Below are 13,668 nucleotides of genomic sequence, written 5' to 3'. Positions count from 1 at the left end.
GGATCCCAGCATACGTGTTTGCTTTTTATCATGTTGGCATGCAGCACATTAATATGAAAGTGTTGCACCACATAAATAATTGAAAGCTACACTATACTGAATACCAAAGTTTACTGAGAGTTGATATAGATATTTCGTGAGTTTAGCTTGAAAAAAACATGTCGGTGTTAGAACACATTGTATTTTTGCTTAAACGCTTGGATGTTGTACAGTTTTAAACAAAGACAGGTTTGTTGCACAATACATACAAAATAAAAAATATGGATTTCTAATTGAAAAATTAAAAGTATGCTACAATTCTTTAGAAAAGTTGCCTGTTTACATATTACATTTAGTAATGATAGCATCGAAAATGCATAAAAAGTATTATAGGCAAGATATCTAGAGCAGTGCTTATGAGGGATGAATAACTGACATTTTTTTTAATATATGGGTAAATACGAAAAACTTTATTCGCCTAATTCGCAGTATGACTTGAAAACCCATTAATGTTTTACAAGTCTAATCTACAAAGATTTGACTATAATACATATAGCGTTTATGGAGAACAAAGCTAGAGTCCAAGCAACAAACCGTAACTCAGTAGCTGTTTTATAATAAACTATAGGAATGGCAAAATCTGACAAAATCTATAAAAATTCATACATTTTGAAAGGAGTTAAGAAATTTTGCACATTTCTGTTAATTAAAGTGTCTGTTGGAGACGGAAGTTCCGTAGGATTTTTGAGGCAAAAAATATGTCTTAATAACTATACTGTCAAATTGTTGAGAAAGTGAAGTATTTAAGACATCTTTACGACGATCATGAAAGTGCGGTTGCTCGCACAAATGTCACTCAATCCTGGGAGCAAGTTAAATGGGACAAAATTAAAATAAAATGTGTTGAATCGAAAGAATGATGAAGACAATCTACGTACATATTACACAAGCAAGATTAAAAAAATTACCTTAAAATGTATTTACGTTAACTTCGTTCATGTCCAGCGATAAACAGATATTAACAAGTAAGCATATGAAAATATAATAAAGGATATCAATATATCTCCTTTCAAATACACTTAGACTGGTATAATTAAAACCAAAATAGGATATGACATATGTAATGCTTTTAAAAATCTTTAATTAGAGAAAGTTTAAAAAAGGTATAGTTTAATGAGGGAAAAAGTTTAAAACAGGAAAGTTAAGGATTTGCTGGAAGATGAAAGCACTGAGGTTTTTTCAAATTGCTTAAATAAATGAGCATCTGTGGCGAAAGATTTAACACAACGTTAAAGAAAAGAAAATGGAAGAATTCCAGTCGAAATGAAACCTGAAAATCGGTTGACTTTCGAAGAAACGTTAGCAAATACATTAATACTCAAAATAGATTAATCGACATGACTGATTGAAATAATAAAGTAGGAATAAAACAGCTCAAAAGTATGGATTAATTGTTTTCGTTATTAAACAAAATATATATCCGAAAAGCCTTATTTAAAAAGGCAAAACAGATTTTCAAAATCAAAACAAGTTTTGAATATAGTAAGTAATTTCAGGTAACCCAATCGTTTACAAGCTGGAAGAGAGAAAAGGGGACAACACAGAGGATGTCTTTTAGGAAACAGAATGACATCTAAGCAACAAAGAAACTGATGTATCCAAAGTTGAAAAGATTTTGAAGACTTGAAGTATTAACTGCACAAAGTATGTACTCGTCAAATGGAAAGAAATTGATAAATATTTTGACAGCTGGGAAGCAGCTGAAAACATTATACCATAAAACTATATGTTGATTCAACACACCTCTCCTCTGTAGACGATGTAATAAAAGCATACATCTTTATCAGAGTTTAATGAAGAGCACCACATACATGGAATTATTAAAGAGCATAAAATAAGTTTTTTTTTTAAACTAATGAACTGAGTAAACCAAAGTACATCCTACACAGTGTGCACATACACTGATGTCAAAAATGCAATACTTTAAGAACATTGATTTAACCTGAAGTAGGTACATAACATTAAAGTACTGAAATAAATGGTGCGGTCAGTTGTAAAATGCTACAAATACATCTAATAAACAGCGGTAGAGAAATGACAAGTAACATATGTGTGTGATTTAGATTTTTAACGTGACTTTAATAATTTTGCAGTCATATGCTACGCTGTCGGCAGTGTGGCAGTTTATAGTGATGTCTAGCACTGGGGCATTATGCCACAGACATGTATCATCATGTCCCACCCAGTCACATTATCCTGGCACCAGGCCGACCAGTCCTAACACTAACTTCTTAATGCTGAGCGCCTAGAAAGGAAGCTGTTAGTATATTTTTTAATTTTTTGCTGCAACTCGGCCGTGGTTCGAACCCACGACCTCCCGCATCCGAGGCGGACGCTTTAACCACTCGATCACCGGAGCGAAAAAGTGAAATACAAAATGCCATTTTGTAAATATTGCGTAAAATGAATGTGAACAAAATTTTATTAGAGTAGAGGAAATGAATAGATTATTGGGATAACTTAAAAAAAAACACTACATGTAAATACGAAAAAAGTAAATAGGGGCTCAATTTATTTGCACAAAAAGGTGAGCTCATATTCGAAGTATATGTGAATATTGTTCTACACTTCATTTTAGATAAGAAAATACATCACATTAAAAAAGAATTAATAAGTACCAGGATATATCGCAAATATTTAAAGAAATTTAAATTTACTAGCCTGAACTTGAAGATGTCACATACAGGTCAATTAATATTGATGACAAATACAAGTTAAATCTTGACAGTGACGAATCTATGAACTAATACATATCACATTGTGACTTGAGAGTTTTGTAAAATCAGCGAAATTAGATGGTGGAAACGTCAACTGTTGTTTCAGCTGTTCGAAACGTAAATATAACCATGGAGTAGGTGAAGTTGACGCTTGTAGAACATGTCAGCTGACGAAATAAGCACTAAAGCAGAAAACTGTCAAGGTCTTATGTAATCTGCATATTAGTCGCACATGCGCATAAACGAAATTATATTACTCGTTCTGTTTCGACTGTAGTAGACACCGCCAAAAATTATTTAACCTATTTAGTTCAAATCAGCAAGGTTTCAACAATGCATTACAGTTTAATAAGTGAAATTTAATTGCATTGCTGGTCATGACGGTATCGTGTTGTTAATTAGTGACATGGTGATGAAAATGGATGGTATTTTCAGATACAATAACAATACACAGAAGCCCAAAGATTCATTTATAATGGAACTAAATTACATCATGAATACAGAAATAACAAACAATATTATTCCTAAGATGACAAGAGATTGTAGAGAAATAAAAGGATGATAAAGTGAGTATAAATTATGTAGAGATGAAGACTGATGATCTTGCTGTGCTTTACCCTGGCCCGCCATTCCTACTGCCACGTATATTAGCCGATATTCAGGCGTACGAATGACAATGACATGGGTAAGGAAACGAACTGTACGCGTGAAATGTCAATTGGCAATATTTTGTTTCGGAGAGCAGAAAAGTCTGATCATGGTGTAATCGATAAATCATTTATATTCATACTAATAGTTACAGGAGTTATTTTAGTTGACTTTTTAATATGGATTACAAATTGTGCCTTCAGTACACTTGCAGACGTTTCGCCTACGATGATAGCCTTTTGAATAAAGACTTTAACTACGTTGCCAAGTTTAGATAATTTATTGTATTCTCTCAAACATCGTGCCTAAAGATTTTATGGACACAAAACAACCCACCAAGAAAACCCCAACAAAATTAATTTCAACAACCAAAAAAAAAAAAAGGAAAGGAAACGATATATCCAGCGCTATGGAATAACCAGTTTATCATACTAATAATAATGCAAGTATTGTATCATTTACTTTTTCTCTAACTTAAAGAAATAAATGGCTAAGATTTCCAAAACGTTTTGGATTATGTAAAAAAAATTCGTCTAAAGTATGAGGGGATAAGAGAAGGTAGGGTGTTTGAGTTTGAGTTAGTAGAGGAGTGATTACCCAACTTGTTATAATCAGACCCAGTGATCACATGATTAGTGCTCTCACTTTAGCTATATTGACAATTATTAAACCTTTTCTTTCAATGGTACTTTCAATGTTTTACCTAACGGCATATTTTCTCCAGCATTTGAATTGATGTTTTTCAATAGTTTCTCTATGATATCTCACCAGTTGTGTTAAATGTCAACTTAATTACACTCTTTTGACTTATTAACGTCCAGAGTTCCCGCGATTTAACCTTTGGGTGCGTATGAGCATTTTTGTTGTTGTCCTCAGCATGCTCACAACAGATTTCCTGGACTGTAAATTGTAGCATTTAAGTACACATTATCCATCTTTCCTGTTGTTCAGCAAAATAATATTTTCACTCGAGGTGATAGTTCTCCATGTTTCATTTCTTCTGTTGTAATCGGCTATCATAGTCTGTGTGTTCTAAGATACATTTATTGGTTGTTTGATGTAAACTGTTGGTTCAAGTGGATATTTAGATTCCATCGCTCTTATTGGTCTTATGCATCTTCTCTGTTTGATGACACTGATTACTGAGAGTGCTTATTTAAAGGTGACAATGTGTTAGATCATTCGGATAAACTGGATATGCTGTATCAACATCCGATCGATGTTTACCAAGGTACGAATTGATTCTCAACACCGATGACGAAGTTTAAAAAAAGCAGCGAAATGTTGACAAACTACAGTTTTATGGTAATCATTGTGAAGTATCATTATGTCTAAAAGAAAAAAACACAAGCAGAATAACTTGCCTTTTATGGTAGGCGCAGTGACGTACTAGTATCGCTGATCATGCAAAATTACAAATCTGTTTAATCAGTAGGTATTGCTGTTTTTAGTGACATGTTCAGTCTGTTTTTGTACAAACTGTGTTTCATTCATTCGAAGAATTTCTTCTTAAAGAAGCTAGATGCTTTATATTTCAAACTCGTATTAAGCTCACTGTAAGATAAGAAAAATTATTTCATTTGGAATGAAGCGACCATGGGGCTAGCTCATATCAGGAATACGATAAATGACCCTAGAGCAGAGGCCTTTCACATTTTGGAGTTCCAAACCTTATACGCATTCAGCTGGGTTTTTATATAAATATACACTTATATTTTCGTTTTTATCTTTCCTCTCTCTCTCTCTCTCTCTCTATATATATATATATATATATATATATATATAGAGAGAGAGAGAGAGAGAGAGAGAGAGAGAGAGAGAGAAAAGAGAGACAGACAGACAGAGAGACTTTGGGACTTTTAACGTAGTTTTAAGAATGTTAGTCATATCTCTACGGTGTCTGCAGTGTGACAGTTTATAGAGATGGATAGCACTAGTCCATCATGTCGCAGATATGTAGCATCATGTCCCACCAGTCACATTATCCTGATCCCAGGTATAATCTCTTAATGTTGAGCGCCAGGTGATGTAGCTGTTAGTACTATTTTAATAAGTCTTTGGTATGACTCGGCCGGTGTACGAAACCACGACCTCCCGCATCCGAGTAGGACGTTCAAACCACTAGGCCACCGGAACGGGGGGAGGAGAGAGAGAGAGAGAGAGAGAGAGAGAGAGAGAGAGAGATCATTAAAATCGATAATTTTAAAAATATATTGTTCTGTCATTTCTTTTTGTGAGCATGGACCAAACACAATTAATTGTTAAAAAACAAACATTAGTATTACTTGCTTATCTCCGGAGACAGATTTTAGCGCTGCCACTGTACGAAGACAAGATACATTAAGGACCTACATATTACGAACTTAAGTCTTAAAAGATGTGTTACCATGGAAAACGTGCGTGCAATACCCATAAGTCGCACTGGTGAGGACATTTCTTGTAGAGAATTCCTTGTTTGCAGGAGTGACATTTCAGTGTTCCATTTCTATTGTCTGCACTTTGGTTTAAAATAACACCAAACAGACAAGGGAAACAACTTTATAATAATGAAAACTTCAAAGGAGGAAAATATAATGTTACCTCCCCTAATGGTATCACGGTACCAATTGTTTTTCCATAGACCTCAATGCTAATGTTTTGTGAAATAAATATACTTTAGATCCTACTTCAGCACGCATGTTACACACTGTCATAGAGCAGAGGCGTAGCTATGATATTTTGCGCCCGGGGACGAACTATAAAATTGGCGCCCCAGCCCCCTCCCCGTCTAATCACATTTTTGAATATTACCCTTGTTTACTTATTATAATGTAACGTTGTAAGCCTCATTTTGGCGCCCCTGTACCTTGGCGCCCGGGGACATATGTACCCCCCTGCCCCCCCCCCCCCCCCCCAGCTACGCCTCTGTCATAGAGAACCATGTTAGATTGTCAATTTTACAAGGATAGAACCAGGTACGCTGTTACATTTAAGAGAGATAACTCTGCTGGAACTAGACAAGGGTAAGAGTTAGATTATGGATTTTGTTTTCTTCGTCGTCTCTTTCTGCCTTGTCCTTGCTGAATGCGTGACTCGGTAGCGTGCAGGGCATTTATAGGTGTTTCGCGTCGGCCCAAAAGGTCTTTGCCTGTTTGCAGCAAGACATTTTTGCCTGCCCTCATGAAGGCTTCTTTAGGGTTTTGTTTGTCGATGATGACATTTTGGAGAAATTCTTTGCCTTGCGTCAGTGCGGCATCTTTCAAGGCGTGCAATCATCGTGTCACCATCGGTTTCAACACTGGGGCCACCGAACGAAAGGCCGATTTTAACATATCTCCTAAACCGTGTCCTCGCTGTCGAGCAACCCCTCGATACACTGGATACATGACTTACGAGTCGTGAGAGAACCGTTTTCGAAAATGGAGTTTCACCGTGACTTTTCCTTTGGTGAATGGAATATTTTGTCCCAAATCTCCTTTTATAGCAATGTTGACCGTGTCCAAATACGACTTGTTGACAGGCAAATAATGAGGATGTACAAATTCCCGGTGGACGTGGTAAGTGTTTCCACCTTCCTGGTCACTGGTTGTGGTACTATCCACTTTGAAAGGAATGACACGCAGTAAGGTGTGTCCCACCACGTTATACTCCACCACATCGGAGTACACGAACATCAAATTCAGTCCTTGGTTCAGTTCTACAGGGAATCGAAAAAACTTGTAAAATTCCGTATTGCTGTTGATCTTCGGTTTAAAATTTGGAGCCATTTTTGTCTCCACCTAAAATATCAAACAAGTCACGATTAAAACTGATGGACAACGTTTGGGTATCCTGAAATTTCATCAAGAAGCGACGAGCCACTTTATAGTTCTCCAGGGTGACACTTTTTTTGACTCTGTTCAGGGCTTTGTCAAAGGCTAACTCGAACCTGGAAGTAATGGTGTCCACCAAATGTTGACCACTAAAATAAAACCCTGCCGGAATTTTCAAGGTGTAGATATTGAACGGTGAATTGTTGGATGGTCTTGTGTCCCCTGAAAACCCGATGTCATTCATGACTTCTTGTAATTGTTGGTTCAGGATTTCGACCTCAAAAGTGTTTTGCTTTTCGGTGATGTTTTGGATTTGTGTAGGGTGAATCATTTCTACCAAAGCCACTTCCCAATGGGCTTCGTGATCTAACTGGATGGCTTGAGGTAATTTGGCCGTGTAACAGCACAACGTGTTGTTGGGGAACACCTCCATGGAACTGTCACTGGGTAAGGTCAAGTAAAATTGGTTTTGGTGACTCATAATTCCAGAGTTCTGTGGCTGTCCGAGGGGTTACTGGACGTCAGAGGCGTGTCTCAGCCCAAAATGAGGTTCTGGTTGTGATTTTTGTTGGAGTGGTGACTGGCACTGGCACTGGACACAAGGTTCCCGTGGTTCCCGTTCGAGGAGAATTTCAGGGAGGGATTGGGAAGCAGGTAACCGATGCAACTGCTCAATAAAATGGTCCACAATTGTTTGTCTCCTTGTTGCAAACTCAAATTGGCAATGGCTGCCCCGATGACACAATACACCACGAAGATTTGGCAGAAAAAGACGATTTGCGTTTTAGGCACACGTTCTCCACACCACACCCACAAGGGTTTTTTTTGTAAATCTTGCACAGAAGAACTAGGTGAAGGAGGAGTGGTCGACGTAGCTGCGTCTGTGTGAAAGGGCATGATGGTCACTTCTTTTTATAGTCGATGACTTGCGAAGCCTCGATCCAAGAATCAAAACTGGGTGGATATCCTTTCCAACGTACTTTGACTTCTTTGACACGTCGTTTGCCCACTTTACGGGTTCTGCGTTCGAGAATGCTTTCGATGTCGTACACGTCGTCTTCTTTTTTGGTGACACGTTGTAACTCGGGCAAATAAAACGTTCCTTTGAGCACTTCTCCGTTCATGTCTTCCAATTTATAGACGGCAGGATGACGGCCATGCACTCGTCCAGTGACGCGAAACAATTCGGTCGTCCAGTTAGGTAAGTAACTATTGTCGAAAGTGCGTTTGGTTTTGCCAATGCGCACCCAATCTCCTACGGCCAACTCTCCACTTTTCTTGGGGACAGCCCTCGTCGGGGGCGTACCAAACAGACGCTCAAACACCAACACTTCGTTGTCGGGAGTCACGTCTTGCGGGGCACGTCCGATGCTTCGATGGTAAGATTGGTTGTACGCTTGCACCAGGTGCGGTAAGATGTCGATGTACTTCAGAGTGTGGTGATGCGTAAAATATTTCCACATGCGTTCTTTCAAAGTGCGTTGAAAACGTTCCACGATGCTGGCTTTGGTTTCGGGATTCTCGGTGGTAAAAAAATGAATGTCACGTTTCTTTAATTCTTTTTGGAAAGCTTGGTTCAGAAATTCGGTGCCTTTGTCCGTTTGCCATCGAAGAGGGTGACGGACACTTTGTTTCAACACTCGTTGCAGGGCTCGCACGAACTCGCTGCTCGATTTGGAAGTCAAGGGCACGACCCAAGCAAATTTGGAAAAGACGTCGATGACACAAAACAAATATTTGTAGCCACGATTGTAGCTGGCCAAATGAGAGACATCGGCTAAATCGGCTTGCCATTGATGATCGATGCCTTCCACTCGGGTGCGACTTCTGGCAAACTTGCGTCGAATGGGTTTGTGTAAAGTGTAGGTAGCTTGTTCTTGTAACCATCGTTGCACTTGAGGTAAACGGAGACTTTTCAGTCGAGTTTTGGCAGCACGATACAATTTTTGAACTCCTGCGTAACCTGCAGGATGAGAGGGATCGTAGTAAATGTTGGCTAAGACTTTTTCCATTTTTTGTGTTGGTTGGTGTGTTAATAAGACACCCACTCTTGGAGGATGCTACTCTTTTTCTCTTGGGGTATTTTCTTGGATTGCAATGCTTTGAGTGTGCGACCGGCAATAGGTGTTGAAGAGGAGGATGTCTGAGCGGGGAATATCGGTTCTTGTTTCACTTCTGTCTTCACTTCTTTCTTCACTTTCTTTTTCTCTTGTGATGAAAAAGGGGTGGCCATCATCTTTTTAATCCATCCAATTCTGGAGGTAGGTGGTGTTGTTAACTTGCGTACTTTTTCTGGTGGAGTTTGAAACCCTTCTTCTTCTTCTCCTTTTTCTGTCCTGGTCACTGGTAGTGGTGGTACTGGTACTGGTACTGGTACTGGTGATGGTGCTGGACTTTTCATCAAGGTCTTAAAATCTTTCAGAGTGGGTAGAGCTGTTTCGTCTAAAGCTTTCTGGTGAAAGAGTTGCAGTCGTTGCAAGAGTTGACCGTACGTTTGCGATTTTTCTGTTTCGGACAAATCTTGGCGATCCATCAGGGACTGCAGTTCGTGTTGTAACTGGGACATCTCGCTCAAATGGGGATTGGGAGGTAAATGCGGGGTGCGTTGTTCTTGCCAACGATGGTATTCCATCCATCGTTTGTAAGGCACTAAAGCTAGTTTTCGTCCTTCCATGGGGTTGTCAGGGGTCGATTTTGAAATCTTGGGACTTCCGAGGGCCTTTTTATCTTGCTCCCACCAGTCCTCCCAACATGGTTCCCAAGACTCCTTTCAGTAAGGGGCCTAACAAGAGAGGTAAAATGCCTCCACGTTGGACCAACATCTTCTTTTTTTGACGAATCGGAATTTTCTTTTGAACCATTTGGCGAAGAACGTGACGATGTTTGCTTAAGCATTGTTTCTGGTGTTTGGACAAAGGGATCGTGCCTTTCAAGACGTTCAAACAACATTCGCACACGGTATCGATGACCTCTTTGGACGCCGATTGAATGAGTTTTTTTCGTAGAGGTGGAGAAGCTTTGGACAGGACAGATAACATGTCCCCATGTTTGATTAAACGTGGTGGTAGTCCTTTTCTTTTCTTTCCTTGGAGTTTTCTGGAGGGTGACATCTTTGAGTCTTCAGGAGCACCAAAAAACACTGACACCCTACTTGGTCACACACCTTTTTTATACTGGAACGCGTCGCCACTGATTGTCTTTACCTCGTATCAATTTGAGGACAGGCATGACACGTCGTGCAGGGGTACGTAACGGACTAAATCGAGCCAGTTCTTGTTTGGACAAATCCAGTAAACTCTGTAACATGCCCGATCTTTCTTGGACTTTGATTTTGGGAGAAGGTACTTTGTGAGCAGCAGCCACTGCCACTAAATTGGAGGGTCCTACCATTGGGGAAGTAATTTTTGGGGTCATCAACGGAGAAGTTCTTGGTGTGATCAACGTTTCCAAGTACTCTTCAGTTCTTGGTGTCATCAACGGAGAAGTGGATGAACGTGAGGCTGCCGGAGATGCGGTCACCGCCGTGGCAGGTCGTGGTTTGCGAGTGTAAAGTTGCGTCCTGGCCGAAGTGCCTCTCTTGCGACTAGTTTTCTGCTGTGGACGTTTCTTTTTCTGGGGACTTTTTCTCTGTTTCTTTTTCTGGGGGCTTCTTTTCTTTTTCCGGGGTGGTGTCTGGTCAGAGGAAGGTCCTGCCACTGGAGAAGTTCTTCTTGGGGACCTGGTCTTTTTCTTCTTCTTGGGGCTTCGTTGGACTTTTTTCTTGGGGAGAAGTTTGGGGGCATTAGGATCCCATCTTAAGAGAGAGCGAATGATGACCCCTCCTAGAGTACCGCTCCCTCCAGGTTTCAAAATGATTTGTTTTTTGGTTTGAGTGTCGATGCGGGGATCGGCCAGTTGGACCAAAGCGACTTTGTTTCGATCGAAAAAGCGTTTGGTTTGATGAGGAATCTGAATGATTCCTTGGAGTAATTGACGTGCCGTCACCGTGAACCATCGTAAGACTTCTTTGAGACTAGCTTCTAAGACACGAGCTCGTATTTGTGGATTTTTTTCTCGACTGATGCCATATAAGGCACGAATCAATTTGACGGGAAGATGCGACTGAAGGGACGTCATGTTGACGTTGTGTGAGACAGACGAAAAGGGTCTGAGGTTTTTATAGATTTTTTTGTGGAGTGAAAGTAAGTCGAGGACGGAGACGTGTACAGGACAGGCCCTCCGTCTTGGCACCAGTGGTGAAACAAGTGGGTACGAAATCGCAAATCCTCGGGGGTCGTAGGTTTCAAATCGACGAGTAAATAGGCGTGTGGAGTTTGAGTGGCATCGTCGTACGCCTGAGTCAGCCAAGGCGTTCCTAACTGTTTGGCTAAGACTTGCACTTGCGATTTATCTCGAGGGCTTTTAAACAAGACCACGTAATGCGCATTGAGACTGATGGTGCGATGGGCTTTACTTTGTTGAAACAAATTTTGGGTGATGTAAACGACACTGGCATTACGGTGATGCCCTTTGCGCGTGAACCACAGTTTAATTTCTTCTTCCTCTTCTCCTAACATGTCGTCAAAAATGACCAAATGGGTTTGACGGGAGTCAGAGACGATGCCGTCGTCTTCTTTAGGAATGCCTTCCACAAACACGATGGAATCGCCTTGACTTTCTCGCAAGAGGCTGTACGCCGATTGCCACTCTTTGTAACACCACACGATCCGTTGAGGTGGCCGATCGATCAAATGATGTTTATGTTCGATCAAACGTTTGACGAATTCGGTTTTGCCTGAACCGCTAGATCCAGCAATGAGCATGTTAAAGGGATGGCGAAGATACAAAGCCTCCCAACTGGCACGATCTAAGTGTTCGTCGATGACTTTGACAGTAGAGGAAGAGGGAGCAGAGACAGCAGAGGTAGCCATAGTGTCAGAAATGTCACTTGTGACACGAAAACAAACAAGACGAGAGTTTATATACTTTTTTTCAGAACACGTTTATTGAATGTTTCAAACATGAATACGAAAGACAAAAATACATAAAAGATAAAGGCTTAAGTATAAGGATAAAAGGCACATGATAACCATTAACGTGGAATAAACACAAATGTCTGTACAACATGTTTTGGGTAATGTTCTAACCAGTTCTATAGTAGGGGGTAAGGTCACACAAGTGTCCTCCCGAAAGGGTCTTTCAGGCCTGTCCACGACAGTCCCGTCCTGGGTGACGGGTTCTTCTGGCACCGTCACTAACACAGGTTGAAAAGTCGCAAGGCTCACAATCGCATTCCACTTCAGAAGCCCCACACTTGAATTGTGCCTGTCTAAACTTGTTTTGTGTTTCTCTGAAAGTATTCATCTTGTTCGCTCGGTCTTGGTATTCACAATGAACTATCGATCTTGCGTAGGGTTTCATTTTATATACAGACCAATACCGACGTGTCCATACGGTAAGGTGAAATGATTGGGAAGTCGCACTCGCTTCTGGTACACGATTTGATAGACTTTTTCCAAGGGTCGACTGACGATGTGGTGAGTGGGTAAACGTACAATTTTGTTCGGTTGATAGGTGGTCACTTTAAAGTTTGCATCCTCTCCCGATTGCAAGGCTTCTTTCAATACCCCAAAGTTCACCACACGACTGGTACGATAATTCAGAGTCAATCCTTTCACTTTACACGTCGTGTGCAATTCTCCTTGTGGGTCCCGGTATTCGTAGCCGTAATTTTTGGGACCACCAATGACGAAACCTAGAATCTTGTCGTCGGGATGTTCGTCTGTCCAGGCTCCTAAACGGTCTCCTTCGATGTCAGGGTGCTGTTGACTCGGGTGATGGATGTAAATGCAACTGTCCGTGTCAAAGTACAGGACACGTTCCCCTAACAGTTCTAAAGCTTCGTACAATTTTAAGCGAGCATGAGCTGTCACGTAAGCCGCAATGATGACATTTCCAAAGGGGTCGTCTTGTACAAAGTCCAGATCTTCTTCGTAATTGACCAAGATCAAATCCTCTCGAACGACGTCCACGTGTTTCATGTATTTGGTTTTGTCGTGAATCATCTGGAAGTAGCGGGAAGGTTCTGTCAAATATTCCGTCTTGGGTAAACACGGTCGTTGTGCCATTTTACCCCACAAGCAATTTAACATCACTTTGGCAAACCACCGCCTGCCTTCGTTTTTCTCGATATGGTCTAAAGAGATGCCTTCTTGTTCATAGTATTTCTCTTTGAATGTCTTTTCGTCTTCGGAAGTGTGACACCAGGAAGGATAGCCGCTGGCTTCTTGCTTCAGTTTCAAAAAGGCATCCACGTAGTCGGCGAAAATGCCTTTCTGACTGGGGTCACCCTTGTGGTATTGTTGTGTCTTGGGAAAGTGGCAAATTTCGTACACTTCTAACAGTTGGTATCCCATGTCCAGAGCTTTCAACAATTCTACGCTGATCCAGGTTCCCGTCAAGGCACGTTCTTCCTGGGTGTGCTGACAAGGTTG

Source organism: Sinohyriopsis cumingii, chromosome 1, assembly GCF_028554795.1.
Source record: "Sinohyriopsis cumingii isolate HCF-2022 chromosome 1, ASM2855479v2, whole genome shotgun sequence".
Lineage (NCBI taxonomy): Eukaryota > Metazoa > Mollusca > Bivalvia > Unionida > Unionidae > Sinohyriopsis > Sinohyriopsis cumingii.
This window is presented reverse-complemented; position numbering follows the sequence as displayed.